Here is a 16538-nt window from a genome sequence, read left to right as displayed (position 1 = left end):
GTTCCTTATACAGGATAGCCTTACTGAGTTGGATTTAAATTAAGGTAGGGGAAGAGGGAGCATGAGGAAAACTGACAAAAAGCCCAACTTGTCAGTGTCTCAGTGGCCTTCTCATTCCTGGTAGGTACATGTAGTCACCTGCCCCCAAGCATTCTCTGCCCCCTGTTGAGTGGGCCCTGGTGAAAGGCTGATCACTTGGAGAGGACATGGAGAGCAGGTCATGCAGCCAAGGGAGACAAAGGCCAAGCTAGTTTCAAAGGTCTCATCAACCCATAGGAATGGGGGAGCCTGGGGCCAGAAGAGCGTACAAGAAGTAAGAAATGCAGAAAGCCAGTTGCAGCAACATAACCTGGCCAAGGAGGATTCCAGAGTCAGAGGTCCATGCAGGCACCTGGGTGACCTTTTGCTGTCCTGGTAAGGGCTTGTGCAACTGGGAGGGACCGTATAAATAGACAGAAATGAAGTAGACAGTGCCACTGCCGGTCTCTCCAAGTGGAGGTCTCTACTGAGTCCACTTCCACTGAACAAATAAAATGCACTGGTCAGGGCTTCCCTGGTGGTGCAGTGGTTGAAAGTCCACCTGCCGATGCAGGGGACGCGGGTTCGTGCCCCGGGCCAGGAAGATCCCATATGCCGCAGAGTGGCTGGGCCTGTGAGCCATGGCCGCTGAGCCTGCGCGTCCGGAACCTGTGCTCTGCAACGGGAGAGGCCACAACAGTGAGAGGCCCGCATACCGCAAAAAAAAAAAAAAAAATGCACTGGTCATTAGCAATATCCTTTATTTACAATTAAGGTGCTGAAATTTGCAAAAACTCTTCTATATTTTATATCCTGACTCTTTCCAAAAGATTTAAGATATAATTTTTTTTCCTCTTTACAATTCATGCAATACTCTCACTAAATATCAGCCTAACAAACCATTTCTTCCCAGATCCTATAGAACGTAAGCTCAAACCAGCCTGGGAATAATTATCACAAATATTTAATTAATGAGCCAGAATTAGTGAGGTGTTTCATGCACCATGGAGATGAGGCATTTTGATACTGGATCATGATCCCATTTCAGATCCAACTCTATGCAGTCTTGTAATTAGGAAGAGTATTTGGGCCCAGTAGAGGCCTGAAACCAATTTTGAGTTTGGATAACTTAAATTAATGCTTTTTACTCCTAAATTAATCCCAGATTTTGAGTGCTATAAATTTTTCATTTCTATGTCTGGCCGATCGCAAACATCAGCCATGACCTTTCAGGGCACTCTGGCAGGATCCTAGCAGCCCTCACCTGAAAAGCAGATGAGTCCAGGAGGATGTCAGAGGCCCCTCGGAGTCAGCTGGGCAAGGACCGGCTTGTGTAAATTTGGAGCGGGTAGCCAACTGCATGGTCAAAATTTAAGAGTCATCCCAAAGCCCAGCATACTCCAGCAGGCCACCACGATGGCCTGCCACAGCACCTCAAATGCCCAGTATTGGGGCCACCCCTTTAGAGTAAAACTCTATCTCAGGAGTTTTCCTATAGGAGTTACATTATTAAGGTTAGAGGTTCAGCTGATCTAGCAAATTCCAAAACAATACAGGATAGAACTCTTTTTTCTCACATGTAACCTTCTGAGGATAAGCTGTCCAAAGTCAATATGGTGGCTTCATGCTGTCAGGGGACCAGGCTTCTTCTGTCTTGTGTCTCCACTATCCCAAGAGTGTGGCTTTCATCTGCATAGTCCAAAAAAAGAAAAGGGGAAGGTACGCCCCTTCCTTTTAAGGCACAACCTAGAATTTGTACACATCATTTCTCACATCCAACTGTTCAGAGTATAGGTTACTTGGCCACACCTGGACACAAAGGAAGCCACACCCACCTGTGAATTCCTGCACCACACTAGGTCAGCATCACTTACCACCTCTTGAACCAACTTATGCAAGGGAGTCTGGGAAACGTAATCTTTACTATATTGTCCTGTGCCCAGTGAAATGCCAGGGTTCACCTGCTGGATGAAGAAAGTGAAAATGGATATGGGAGACAATTAACCATTTCTATTTACAATGTATACTCGTGGACATGGAAAGAAAGTGCCTATAAAGGAATAAACCTTCATAGTGGACCCAGCGCATGGATCACACTAGAGACTTGTCACATACAAAGCATAGAGGACTGAAAGGCAAAGGCACTCAGGACAAGCAAGTTTGGATTAGAAGGAAGAGTGGGGATATATGGAACCCTTCTCTAGGAAGAGCATCTAGAGGGCACCGAAATTCTGATGTAGTTAAAAACAGAGACATAGAGAGCTGGAAGAGAATGGTGGGAGCGGGGAGGTATCAGGACCCAAAACAGATTCTCAAATGTGTAATATTACTGGTGGCCAATTCTTTAAGTAGCCATGCTTCTTGAATCCTTCTGCCCTAGATTCATTCCCATCTAAAAACACATGTTGCTCAAAAGAAAGAGTTCAGCATTAAACAGAGCTGGAGTTATAGCTGTGCTCCATCATTAACTTGCAGAGAGACCCTGGACAAATTACTTAGCCTTTCTGAGCCCACTTATACATTTTTGAATCACAGTAATAATATTAACCAACAGTGCAATTAGGTGCACAAAATGAGATGATGTATATAAAACAATTAGTACTAAGCCTGGCTCAGTGAATGGTAGATGCAATTAGTATGAAACTTTTCACCTCATAACAAGCAACTGGTCCCTCAAATAAGGAGCTTAGCCATTATGACAGGGTCATGGGATAGAAAAATGGTGCATGTGTGAGATGCTGAGAACCTAAAGGACACATACCTATGTCTCACTGGCAACAATATAGCAATCACAAAAGCAAAATATTCTTTATTTTTTAATTAATATTCTCTCCACTTGGAGAAAGCACTTTGATAGCTACAGGCATGGGAAAAGAATGCACCCTAAAGATGGGATTCCTCACATTGTGCAAAAGAAGAAAACAAACCTTCATCCATGAGCTTCTATCTATGGAGCAGGATGAGGCCAGAGCTATGCACCAGATGAATAAGTAATTTCATAATTTTACATTTCACATCCAAGCTAAATAATACTCTTGGCTAAGCAATCTCAGTTTATCTTCTGGCACCATTGTTTTAAGGCAAATACCTCAACATAAATAAAATAATAAATAGAAAGACTATATTAATGATAGTTCTAAGTACTCAGAGTCATTTAACTGGGATTATGGACAAGGACAGGGAAAATATACTCAAAATTGTTAACTGGAAGAGACAGAAAGGGAGAGAAGGAAGGCTGTGAGTAAAATTAGTTCATCCTGGGTCACACTTTCACTCACTCAGCATGACCGTGCCACATTGTTTTTCTAAATCTTAGAAAAGTGCATGAAAGCAACATTATTACTGAGAACCATCCAAAATGTCATCCAGGCTTTTTGGAGAAATAATTGCTGCACTGCTTAGCAGGACCCATGGAGAGTACATTGAACTGGATGCCACCAATGATGAGAGGTTGGTCAATACCAATGCCTGGTTTTTAGAAAGGCAAATCTAAGAAACAATATTTAGGGCATGTTACACCAGGTCAGACCATTCAGCACCATTTGCTTCCTCTTGAATCAACAAATGTTTTCAATTAATTCCATCTCTGAAGTGTATGACCCATGGAATCTCTGCATATATCTTCATCTTACTACCCTGAACACACTGAATCACTGAATTTTGAGTCCCTTTGGCCACCTGATCACTTTCCCTGAATCTCCTTTCTCCAATCCTATTCTTTTTTTTTTTTTAAGATTTGTCAGTTAGAACTAGACAGGTGCAGACATAATATGCCAAGGTTTTATATAATGATGATGAGACATAAATACAGTTCCTTATGTCACCATGTATGCTTTTGTCTTTGTTGACTGCAATGGTATATTGACCTTCCTCAGGAGCCATTAGAGAGAGTCCTTCTCTACTTGGACTTACTAATTCATTTATTTTCATGGCAGGTAATTCATTGTAACTTTGGACATAGGTGAGACATGGACACTTAGCAAACTTTCACGGAACCTTGGAACAGAGTTTATTCATCCACATTTGGGTGGCAAGACTACTTTATCTTACTGTGTTTCCTCTCTGTCAGGGTACTTATTAAAATATTTTTTAAAGACGTTCAGGTTGGAATGATAATTGGAGCATATGTGTTCCACTTCACTGCAGAAGCAGGGGAGACCTTTCAACCCTGAGCTACCCACTGGTAGCATGGGAGTAGGTGATAGGATGTCTCAGGCCCAGGTCATATAAGTAAGCTCGCACAATTGTGTAAACAGGCAAAATCCCTTCAATATTGCAACATCATTCTCAAGCTTCTCCCAATTCAGCCTTTTCTCATCACCATAACAGCCTACATTTCATAATGAATAATGCAAAGTAATATCAAGAGAACAAAAAGGGAAATTTGTGATGGTTTCCTTTGGGGTTATATCTTTCTCTCATCCAGTGAGCTTATCTTTCTCCTGGGGACCCTTGGATTCTAGCCATGTGAAGTCCTAGCCAATCAGGCAATAGGCAATGAGTAGAGCACAGATCGGGATCCTTACCAACCTTTGAAGAGTGCCAAGTTCAGAGTCCAAAAAAAAGAGAAACCCACAACAACTCCTGTGCTCAGCTCCACAAACCAGGAATGGCCCTGCTAGGCAAAGCAGTGAGTTATTTCATTATTGTTCTGTAACAAACCACTCTAAACATAGTGGTTTACAATGGAATATTTCACAGAACTACAACAAATAATTCTAAAATTTGTATGGAACCACGAAAGACCCCAAATAGCCAAAATCATCTTTAAAAAGAAGAATAAAGCTGGAAGCATCACATTCTCTGATTTCAAGCTATACTACAAAGCTATCATAATCAAAACAGATTGTATTGGCACAAAAACAGACACATAGATCAATGGAACAGAATTGAGAGCCCAAAAATAAACCCACACATATATGGACAATTAATCTATGACAAAGGAGCAAAAAACATGCAATGAAGAATGGACAGTCTCTTCAACAAATGGTGCTGGGAAAACAGGACAGCCACATGCAAAAGAACGAAACTAGACCACTATCTTATGTTATACACAAAAATTAACTCGAAATGGATTAAAGACTTGAACATAAGACCTGAAATTATAAAATTCCTGGAAGAAAACATAAACAGTAACCTCACTGACATCAGTGTTAGCAATGTTTTTGTGGATCTGATTCCAAAGGCAAGGAAAACAAAAGCAAAAATAAATAAGACTACATCAAACTAAAAGGCTTCTGTACCATGAAGGAAATCATCATCAAAACGAAAAGGCAACCTACTGAATGGGAGAATATATTTGCAAATCATATATCCAAGGGGTTAATATCCAAAATATATAAAGACTCATACAACTCAACAACAACCAAAAAAAAACAAACAACCCGATTTTAAAAATGGGCATAGGATCTGAATAGACATTTTTCCAAAGAAGACATACAGATGGCCAACAAGCACATTACTAGTTATTGGAGAAATGCAAATCAAAACCACAATGAGATATCACCTCACACCTCTTAGAATGGCCATTGTGGAAAAGACAAGAAATAACAAATGTTGGAGAGGGTGTAGAGAAAAGGGAACCCTCATGCACTGTTGGTGGGAATGTCAATTGGTGCAGCCACTATGGAAAACAGTATGGAGATTCCTCAAAATATTAAAATTAGAACTACCATATGACCCAGCTATTCCACTTCTGGACACTAATTCAGAAAGATATACGCACCCTTATACTCATTGCAGCATTTTTTCCCGTAGCCAAGGTATGGAAAAAGCCTAAGCGTCTATCAATGGATAGGTGGATAAAGAAGATGTGGTGTGTGTATATCTACTCAGACATTAAAAAAAATGAAATCCTGACATTTGCAACAATGTGGGTGGACCTTGAGGGTATTATGCTGAGCTAATAAGTCAGACAGAGAAAGACAACTACTGTATGTTATCCACTCATATATGGAATCTAAAAAACAAACTCAGAGATACAGAGAACAAATTAGTGGTTACCAGAGGGGAAAGAGGTTGGTGGTGGACAAAACGGGTGAAGGGGATCAACTGTATGCTGATGGATGGTAACTAGACTTGTGGTGGTGATCACTCTGTAGTGTAAACAGATGTTGAACTATAATGCTGTAATCCTGAAACCTGTATAAGAAGATAAGTAAGTAAATACATCATAGTGGTTTAAAACAACAATACTTTGCTCTTTCTCTCACAGTTCTGTGGGTTGACCTGACTCGCCTGTATAATTCTCACTTGGGGTCTGGTCTCTCATGCAGTCAGATGGTGGCTAGGACTGGAGTCATCGGGGGTATATTGGGCTAGACGTCCAAGAGGGCTTCTTCACTCACCTGTCTGTCCTCAGTTCTCTCCACATGGTCTCTCTTTACAGTAGAGTAGCCTGGAACCCTTACACCGAGTCTCAGGGCACCAAAAACAGGAAACAGAAATTTCCAGGCCTTTTAACGTCAGTCTCAAAGCTAATAGAACATCACTTCCATCATATTTCAGTATTCAAAACTATCACAAGCCAGATTCAAGGGAGTGGAGAAATAGACTCTTCCTCACCAGGGGGAGGGGCCCATACTCACAGGAGGGCAGGAATTGATGGCAGCCATTCCTGCAGACAAGCTACCACCAAACAGGGAGAGAGAATTCTTTGCAACAGAAGACGTCCTCTCTGCCCAGACTGCTCTGAGAGAGGCCCCCTCCCCTGCTGCTCTTGGGTGGCCCAATGGCTAAAGCAGCAAAGTAAAATTTGAGCAAATACAATTGTTTAAAATTGGGGTATAGAGGAATTAATAAACCCACACCACTCCTAGACTTCAACAGATCAAGCTGATGGAAAATAAATAAAAGATACAGAGGCTTTAACTAATCTAATAAAAATAGATGTTGGGATATTTATTTAACAGTGCACCCATCAAATAGAAAATTCACATTATTTTTTAAATTTGTAAAAAATTACTATAACTTAGGCAACAAAGAAAACCAGAAAAAAGAGAAAAAAGTATAATTTTTACAGGCCATGTTTTCCCACCACCTCACCACAATAAAATTTTATGGGAATTGGAAAAAAAATCATAGCCTTAATTTTTTTCATTATTAAAATGAAAACAATAAGCTAAGCATTCAGTTAAAACTTAGAAAAGAATATGAAACAAATCTACAAAAACAGAACTAAGGAATCTATGAACATAAGAACAAATTAATGAAAACCAAGCAAACAGAGTAGAGCTGGGAAATAAGTCTTAAAAAAAATTTTCTTTGGAAGTACCAATATCACTGACAAATCTTTGAAAGTCAAAAAAAGTCAGGACATTAAATATGTATATTATTGATAATGACAAAAGGGGTATTTATCATCACAAATAAAGTATTTGTTCAATTGTAAGAATTTCCTGTGTACAAAGTACAGGGCTATGCAAAGGATTAAAAATTCTTATGAAATGAATGATTTTCTAAGAAAGGATAAATTATGGAAATGGACTCAAGTACAAAGCCTGAAGAGGTCAATATCTGTGACAAAAACTTTTAAAGGCATTGAAGAGCTGCACTCAAGAAAACCAGCATGTCCAAAAAGATTTTGAGAGAATTTTCTCATGCTTTTAGTGAACTAATAACTCTTTTCTTTTATTAATTTTTATTGGAATATGGTTGCTTTACAATGTTGTGTTAGCCTACACTACACAACAAAATGAATCAGCCATAGACATACAGATATCCCCTCCCTTTTGGGCTTCCCTCCCATTTACGTTACCACAGGGCATTAGGTAGAGTTCCCTGTGCTATACAGTATGTTCCCATCAGTTGTCTATTTTATACATAGTATCAATAATGTATATGTGTCAATCTGAACTAATAACTCTTAAGCTATTTCACAAATATAGAACATGTGCAAAAGATGAAAATCTTCCCAATTCCTTTTGTGAAAGTTAGCATTACCTTGATGACAAAAAGAGCAACAAAAAAAAAGTGGCCCATCTCACATATGAAATTGGGTGCCAAGATCCTAAATCAAAGATTAACAATTGATTCTAGAACTTTTCAGAAGTTATTTTAGAAATGTGAGGATAGGTAGAACTTAAATAGACTCAGTGCCCAATAAGGAATTTAATAACTGCATTTGGTATTTCCATGTCACAGAAGATTATGCAACCATTGAAAATAATATTGAAAATGGTAAGGGAAGGACTTCCCTGGTGGTCCAGGGATTAAGAATCCTCCTCCCAGTGCGGGGGATGTAGGTTCGATCCCTGGTGGGGGAACTAAGATCCCACATGCCGCGGGGAAACTAAGCCCGCATGCTGCAACTACGGAGCCCGCACGCTCTGGAGCCTGTGTGCCCCTACTAGAGAGAAGCCCGTGCACCGCAACGAAGAGCCTGCTCGCCACAATGAAAGATCCCGCATGCCACAACTAAGACCTGATGCAGCCAAATAAATAAATAAACTGCTGGAAAACATAAAATCTATTTTAAAAAATACAAAATGCCAGGGGAGAAATGGTCACAGCATTTTATTAAAAAACTTTGATACAGGATGATCCCATTTTTGTACATATATGGGCCACTCTGTGTGTGTGTTGGGGGGTGGAGGTGGGCGGGGATGTGATCTGAAAGAATGAGCACAAAATGTTAACTCTCTGAGTGTGATCATTGAAATTCTTCCCTCCTCCTCTTCTCCCTCCTTGCTTTGTGCATTTTCCAAATTTTCCACAAAGAAAATGTAGAACTTTGTAATCAGATTAAAAAGGGGGAATTTTGTTCTTAAATAAGTCTTATCTCAATAGTAGTTCTTAACAAACCCTGTATTTACAAGTGTCCCACTAAAGATGTGCCATTTTTATTTCTACCCTTTCATTTTTCTAGTTTCCTTTTGTTACCAAATATTTCCTTCATGCTTTCATCTTACCCTCAATTTTGGCATCCAAAGAAGTTATTATGGAGAGCAGGCCAGCGTGTGTGTCAGCAAAATGAATCAAATAACTAAAGGAATTGACCTTGGATCCTTTTCCATGAAGAGCACATAAAAGGCAGGCTATTATATGAGATTTATAGACAGGGCAAGTGTGTGGTAGAGAAAAGGGAGCCGAGAAGGATTCTGGCATCACCACTCAACACACCCTTCTCTTTGCCCTCAGTTCTGGCTTTGGGAAAGAGGAAAAAGGCAAGATAGCTGTCTCTGTGCCACTTTGTCCCTGTCCTAGACTTGGGCCTATGAATGAATGCTGTTAAATGAATAGCCAGAGTATGGTGTCTTCATTTCAAGTGATGGACCAAAGCTGAAGTGTGTGGTTCAATAAAAGAAAACAGCATGGAATGGCAGAAAGAAATACCAAGGGAGCAGGGCCGATTTGTGCTGAGGAACTTGGATATTTTCCTGTAGAAGGTGGGGAGGGGAGACATTGAAGAATTTAAGCAGGAAGACAACATTGAATGTGTGTCTATGTCTATGCATATATATATGTAAATTTTTATATATACAGGAATATATACATCTTATATATACTTCTATGTATCCATGTGCATGCAAATGTGTATATCTATGTGCACACATTGTATTTATGTGTGTACATATATACATTTTATATGGAAACCAAAATATTACTGGAAAAGAGAAAGGCTGAAAGCAGGAAGACTGGTATACTTAGAAGTTACAGAGGATGAGCAACAGCGAGGGTGTGGAAGAATGAGTGGAGAGGAAAGATCTTTAAGAGAGAGAATCAGAATGCTGCTTCCCCCTGATTGTGGCAGAAGATGGCCACCCCCCAGTTTCCACTTACATCCCCTCTATTCAAGGGATCAACCTTAACTGACTAACTACCTGCAAACTCAGTCATAATTCCAAACTCCCAGAAGAAAGAATCTGACCGGTCTACCTCAGATTAGGCGTCCACTCCCTGGTCCAGTCAACTATAGCCAAGGCCAGTGTCACAGAACACAAATACGGTTGCTGAGATCCATTTATTTGTGGGATGTTTGACTGCTGTCCAACTCCACCTCTGGACTATATTCTTCATGAGGGCCGGGAATGTGTTTGGTTGCTCAGCGCTGTCTGTGGCACCTTATAAAGTGTCCAGGACATAGCTGGCACTCAAAAACCATTTGTCAAAAGGATGAATGAACAAATGACAACAAGTGAAGAGAAGAATCAGACAGAAGAAACAGCATGATGGAGTCATCCTATCCAGCCCTCCATCCGTTCATTGTTCATGTGTCTCATTTATCACCAGAGCACCTACTTCAGCAGAATTACATCAGTTGCTTCACCATGTCAATGAGTTTTGTGGTCTAGCTTGAGAAGCAGCCCCCATTTACAAGGGTGATGTAAGTTAGAAATTATGCTCCTAATTCTAAACAACTGACATAAAACAAACTATGGAAACCAAATCCACTTAACATGAGAAATACCTCCAAACAAGACAATCAAGGGGAGAACTAGGCCAGAGAGTCAAGGTATTTGTTGGAAGAAACTTGGCAGACCTGTTCTTCTTTTCCCATCTGATTACTTTCTTATTCTTCCTGTGAAATCCAATTTCCTTAAGTGTCCTCTATTCATAGGAAACTATTTGGTTTAATCTGTGGAAGCCATGGCATATTTTTAACCACCTCTGAAGGCCAGCTCCCTCTCCATTGAATGTGCCTGATACCCAAACAGATGTTTTATAACACTCAGCACACATGAGCTCACCACTGGCGAGTCTTTTGCACGCAATCAGTCCTCAGCTCTTCTCACATTTCCCCTATCATCCCACAAACCCAAATTCAGAACTCACAGGCAAGCTTGAATACTTACCATGGTAACAAAAGAGCAGAACATGGAGAATCCAATTTTGAATTTTCAACTTATTAATGTTTTGTAAATCTGATGGCCAGCTGGAAAATATGCGATACAAAGAGTTAGCCAAACTAAGTAGTATATAAAATGATGTGCAGGGCTTCCCTGGTGGTGCAGTGGTTAAGAATCTGCCTGCCAATGCAGGGGACACGGGTTCGAGCCCTGGTCCAGGAAGATCCCACATGCCGCAAAGCGACTAAGCCCGTGCACCGCAACTACCGAGCCTGCGCTCTACAGCCCGCAAGCCACAACTACTGAAGCCCGCACACCTAGAGCCCATGCTCTACAACAAGAGAAGCCACAACAATGAAAAGCCCATGCACCACAACGAAGAGTAGCCCCCGCTCACTGCAACCAGAGAAAGCCCACACGCAGCAACAAAGACCCAACACAGCCCAAAATAAATAAATTTATTTTTTTAAAAAAGGGGGTGGGCTTCCCTGGTGGCACAGTGGTTGAGAGTCTGCCTGCCGATGCAGGGGACGTGGGTTCGTGCCCCAGTCCGGCAGGATCCCACATGCCGCGGAGCGGCTGGGCCCGTGAGCCATGGCCGCTGAGCCTGTGCATCCGGAGCCTGTGCTCCACAACGGGAGAGGCCACAACAGTGAGAGGCCCGCGTACCGCAAAAAAAAAAAAAAAAAAAAAAAAAAATGTGCAATCTGGCTGCCCCCAAAGAATTCAGATTAAAGTATCCAAGTTAAAGGGTTCCAAAGCAATTTGAATTCTGATAGAATTTTAAAATATTGGGGCTGAAGGGTCCTTGGTCTAGCTAGCGCAACAATTTTGTTTCAGATGAAGATGAAGAAGCAGAGACCCACAGAGAGAAAGAGACTTAGGGTTTCACACACTAGAGGCAGAACTGGAGATGGAAGTCTGCCTCCCGGCCCAGACCCGCAGGGCAGACAGACCACAGTCCCACACCCCCAGTTTCCTGACTGTTCTCCTTGGATCATCAGTGTCTGCAGTTCAAAGCTAGGAAGAAGCCAGAACCTGGTCAATAAGATCTTTCATCCTGACTACACCATGATCGTTTCAAAGTGTGTCCCCTCCAGTTTAGATAAAGAGTTTTGTTGAAGAACAACTTCCTTTGATAAATCAATAAAAAGTAACCCAAAACAGTATTTTTAAAGGTAACGTGTCAACACTTCAAGTGTGGAAATCAAGGGGAGCACACAGGATTCTCGCCACCCCTACCCTAAGAGTCTAGAGAATGGTCCAAAGAGACATCAGGGGATGACTGAGGAGATGTAAACACACAGCCGTGAGTTCATGAACCTTTGATCCTCTGAGAACCTAAGCCTGCAGGGGAAATCTGAGCTTCCTACGAAGGCTTGCTCCACCTCAGAGACCGTCAAAGGTATGAGCAGTATTCTTTGAGTGCCAACTTAAATGCGAACCTACTGCTGCTATGAAGATCTCCAAAGGAGAAGACCCAGATGGTGCCTCAGAAATAATCCCCCAGCCATTGGGGAACAAGGTTTATATTGAGAAGACTACCAAGTGGCAGAGTATAGCCTTCATTAAACAGATATTTGTGGAGATCTTAGGATGGGCTAGGGTGGACCTCCCACAACAAAGAGCAAGAATTTAATTGAAAAATGGAAGCAAGGCCAGATCACAGATAGCATATGCTATCGGAGGGAGGCATTTGGGTTTTATTTTTAGGATCACTGGGGAGCCATTGAAAGATGTTGATGTGGGGAGTGAACTGACCACCCCAGACTTACATTCTGGAAAGATCTCTCGATCTCTTGATCTGATCTCTTGATCAGATCTATGTTAAGAGCTGATGGACTGTGGCCAAGTGCAACACTGTGTCTTACCATCTACAAGTGCTTCACGGCATTATTTGCACTTTCAGCCTGTGTTCAGGATAATGCAGTAAAAAGGGGGGAGGAGAGCCTAAAGCAAGCAGAGCTAAGTTTTAATCCCGTTTCTACAGTTTACCAGCTGTGTCATCTTGGGCACGTTATTTAAATAGGTCTGAGCCCTCAATCTCCTTTCTGTACAATGAAAATAATAATACTTAGCTCATGGGGTTTTGATAATAAAGTGGATGATGTGCCTGGACATTTCTAATAATCCTCCCAACACCACTAGATTCAACCAAATCAAAATGGCATTTTTCAGCCCAGGAAGAACGTCACCTAGCATCCTGCTAAGCCTCCACTTAGCGAGAGATATTGTTGCATTTTCTTCTTAAAATTTAATCAGGATATTTTGTTGCTAATGTGTGAAAATAATTGGCATATATACTTTGTAAGTGAGCAGTGAGGTAAACTGAGGTCAAAGCCAAATATTGGATCTGAATCAAGCAACCCGAAAACAATACTGCAAAGAATTAAACTGGTTACAAAGACCAGCATAGGAAGTAAGTGCTCCAGTTGTCCTAGCAAACTTTTAACCAAACACTTGGGCAGATTTGCTGGCATGTGTGACACTGAGAACATCTGGCCTTTCAATTGTCCTCTCGCAAGCAAAAAATGACGTCGTGTAAACTGATCTTAAAGCCAGCTACATGGTCTAAGTGTTAACAGTGTTTGTATTAGCTCCTTTGGCTCCCGGTTTTAAGAACTTCATTTCTAGCCACACCCCTCCCTGAAGTCCTAATTGCGTCTTGCTGTAACTGACCCCAGGGATTTGTTTATGCCGTGTCTGCATCTTCTTTTCAGGACAGTAAGTATGTGTCAATGCATCACTAGTCAACTGTGTGTCCTGTAAGAATAAGTTACAGGAGTGACGCAGCAACGGGAGGCCAGAAGAAGGTGTGGACGAAAGCCGGCTGTGGGAGCTGCTCTGGTCATGTGTCCAGTGCTATAGTTTTTTCCCTGTATACCAGTTTTATTCTAGAAGCCAGGTGAGGAGGGTAGAGGTTCTAGCCTGCAGCTCTCCTAGGAGGCACTGAACTAGGAGTCTGAGCATGTTTCCCTACCCAGACTCAACTTCACTTACCAAACACAATGTGCCAGGCACTGTTCCAAGCCCTTCAAGAAAAATGGTTAAGTTAATCATCTTGACTGGGAGTGGCAGGTGGTGTATTATCCCCAGCCTCCATCTCTCAGTGGGGTGTGATTCAGGAGGGCGTGGCAGAGGCTGTGAGCTTGCCCCCGCCCCTCTGGCTCTGGGCTGCTATGCTGGGCTCGAATATGCTGGATCTGTAATGAACCACAGCCTGTGCTCTGCAGCAGGTGTCCGTGGGGCACCCCTGGGGTGTTACTGACTATAGGAAGGGGCGCTCTCTGCCTGTCTCCCACCCCACCCCACCCCTGTCCTTCAGCTGCTGTGGCCAAGAGGCTGTGACGGCAGCAGGGGAGGGGCTGACCTAGGAAGATCTTTCTCCATCTCACTCCCATCGCCCCCACACACACACCCCTGCCCGCTTTTACTCCATCTTTAGCTGACAGATGTGAGAGATCATCTTTTGTTCCGTGGATCCTTTCAAATCTTTCTGAAGACATTTAGGAATCCTAATCTGGGTTATGAACAGAAGGAGCCTGGCAGCTCCTGATTGTGTCCCCAGTAAAAACACTAGAGTTATAATTGTGTGAAATAATTAAACGGGCCTCTGAGATCATTCACCTGTTCTCTTGCCCCAGCTCACCATCACTGATCCCTAAAGGGAGGGAGAGAGCAGTGGGATGACCAGCCCTAAAGGAAATCTGAAGCCACGTGGGGACTTGACTCCAGGCACCAGCAGCTCCTTCCCCAGGATTGGAATTTTCCTTCATCTTTAAAGGAAATGGGCCTCTTGGTCTGACTGGGCATATCTAGGAATGAAAGGCAGAACATGTAGTGCAGTAAATCCCGACTCTGAGTTGTCCGTTACAGGAACTTATCACAGATGGTAATTGTTAGGACATTCACATCTTGGAAGAAAGAGCTTTATCCAGGATCATAAATAAACTGTAATCGAGGCTTAGATTTATAAAGCTGTAAAAGAGGGCTGCTTGGACAAACGGGAATTCACAGTACTGGGTCACAAAGTTGACTTAACTCGTGAAAGTCTGACCGTGATCTGGGAGTTCTGGGCAATGCAATGAGAAGATGGTAGCTGATTTCTGCAGTTCGTGGACCCCAATCGAAACCTAATAAAGTTAGGTCATGGTTTAATCTCATGAAATGCAAGCTCAGAGAAAATGGGGTGCTGACCTCTAAATACGGCACTGTAATTCCTAAAGCAACAGTGGAGCACAAAACAAGGCCACTGCCTTCCAGAAGTTTCTCACCTCGTCAGGGAGCCAAGGCATTTACAGATAAAGCAATTATAGTATGCAGGCTTTGGTGTATGGCGTAGACTGTAGCTAGAAAATTCAGGGAGGGAAGCAAGGGATGAGTGGAAGCAGACTCTTCAGGGAAAGATGTGTGGAGGAAAAGGGACTTGACTTGGGACTGGAAGGATGGATGGGGTGTACACGTGTGAGGAAAGCTTTGCTCGGGGCCCCGCCAGCTCCCACAAACATTCGCCGTGCCCCTGCCGTGACGCTCCCCAAGCCAAGTCTCAAATCACACACTTGTATTTCCCTCTTGTCCTTCAGGTAACTTGTCCTTAAAGTCCACAGCCTCACTCGCTTCGTCCCCCTCAGGCCCTTCCTCAATAGGCCTGGAAAGGAAAACGGTGGCCCCTCTGGACACATCCCATCCAGTTTGGCCACCGCAGGATGGGCATCCATCCTGAAGAATGAAGCCAGGGAAAATGCCGTACTCCCTCCTCGGCCCCAGTGTAATGCTTGTATCGGGTTAAAATCAGGTTAAAATGAGCAGGAGAGGAGAAAGGGACAGGGCAGCCTCAGAGGGGGTGGCCCCGATTCTCTCAGCATCCAGGACACACAGTAGAGAGAAGAAGATGCCCCCATAGGCGTGGGAAGTTTGGAAAAAGGCCAGGACCCCACAAGGCCGGCCGATCCCCTGCCCAGGCGAGAAGGGGAGGGTCAAATGGGAAAGGTGAGGGGGCTCCACACACCAGAAGGAGAACATCGTGACAGGGAGAGCCCCTGTGCTCCCGTCCCTTGCAGAGCCCAGTGTTGGGTGAAAGGCTCCCAAGTGCCTGTTGAGACTAGAGGTATCTGTTGGGGGGCAGGGCTGGCGGGCCTGTGATTCTGGAGAGCAAAGAGGATGTGCCCCAGGGGAGAGAGGGTTACCTAGGGCTGGCTTCATATTCTAGACTTTGAAGAGGCTTCTGTAGGGGTTCCAGGTGTCCACTCTGCATTATCTAGTCAGGTACCTGGGAAGGGTGGGGAAAAACCTGGATTCAGGGTAGATGCCTGCTTTGCAACAAAAGGTCCCCAGGTTGTATTTCTTAAGAACCTAAGGGCACCTGGGCAGGTGCAACAGCAGCTGGAAGAAGAGGGATTCCCCAGGGAAAACAAAAGCAGGATAAACTGTTCATGTCAGAGCTCTGGGGAAGGCAGGGGCTTGGAGCGGGAGACTGTATCTACTGGTGACAACAACCCCACCTCTTCCTAGTTGTGATTTAACCTTTCTGAGCCTCAGTGTCCTCATCTGTGAAATGGAACAACTGATAATAATACCTGCCTGGCAAGGCTGTTGAGGAGATTAAATTCAACGACCTCTGTACTCACCTTGACCTTGTGTGTCCAGTTAAGGTCAGTCCCCTTCTCTTCCACCTCCTTGAGAGAGACTCGGTGAAAAATGAAATTGAACAAATAAGTTTGCAACACAGTAAGC

The 16538-nt window shown here is 43.1% G+C and overlaps 1 protein-coding gene across 2 annotated transcripts in view; it reads left to right on the top strand.

The window, feature by feature from the left end:
• The window catches only part of ANTXR1 (ANTXR cell adhesion molecule 1), a 293533-nt gene that overhangs the window by 232576 nt on the left and 44419 nt on the right, over nt 1-16538 (top strand). The gene's annotated exons all lie outside the window — the stretch shown is intronic.

Source organism: Mesoplodon bidens (genome assembly GCF_964165515.1).
Source record: "Mesoplodon bidens genome assembly, chromosome: 14".
NCBI classification, from domain to species: domain Eukaryota; kingdom Metazoa; phylum Chordata; class Mammalia; order Artiodactyla; family Ziphiidae; genus Mesoplodon; species Mesoplodon bidens.
Note: the sequence above shows the minus strand (reverse complement) of the source record. Positions and strands in the feature narration are given on the sequence as shown.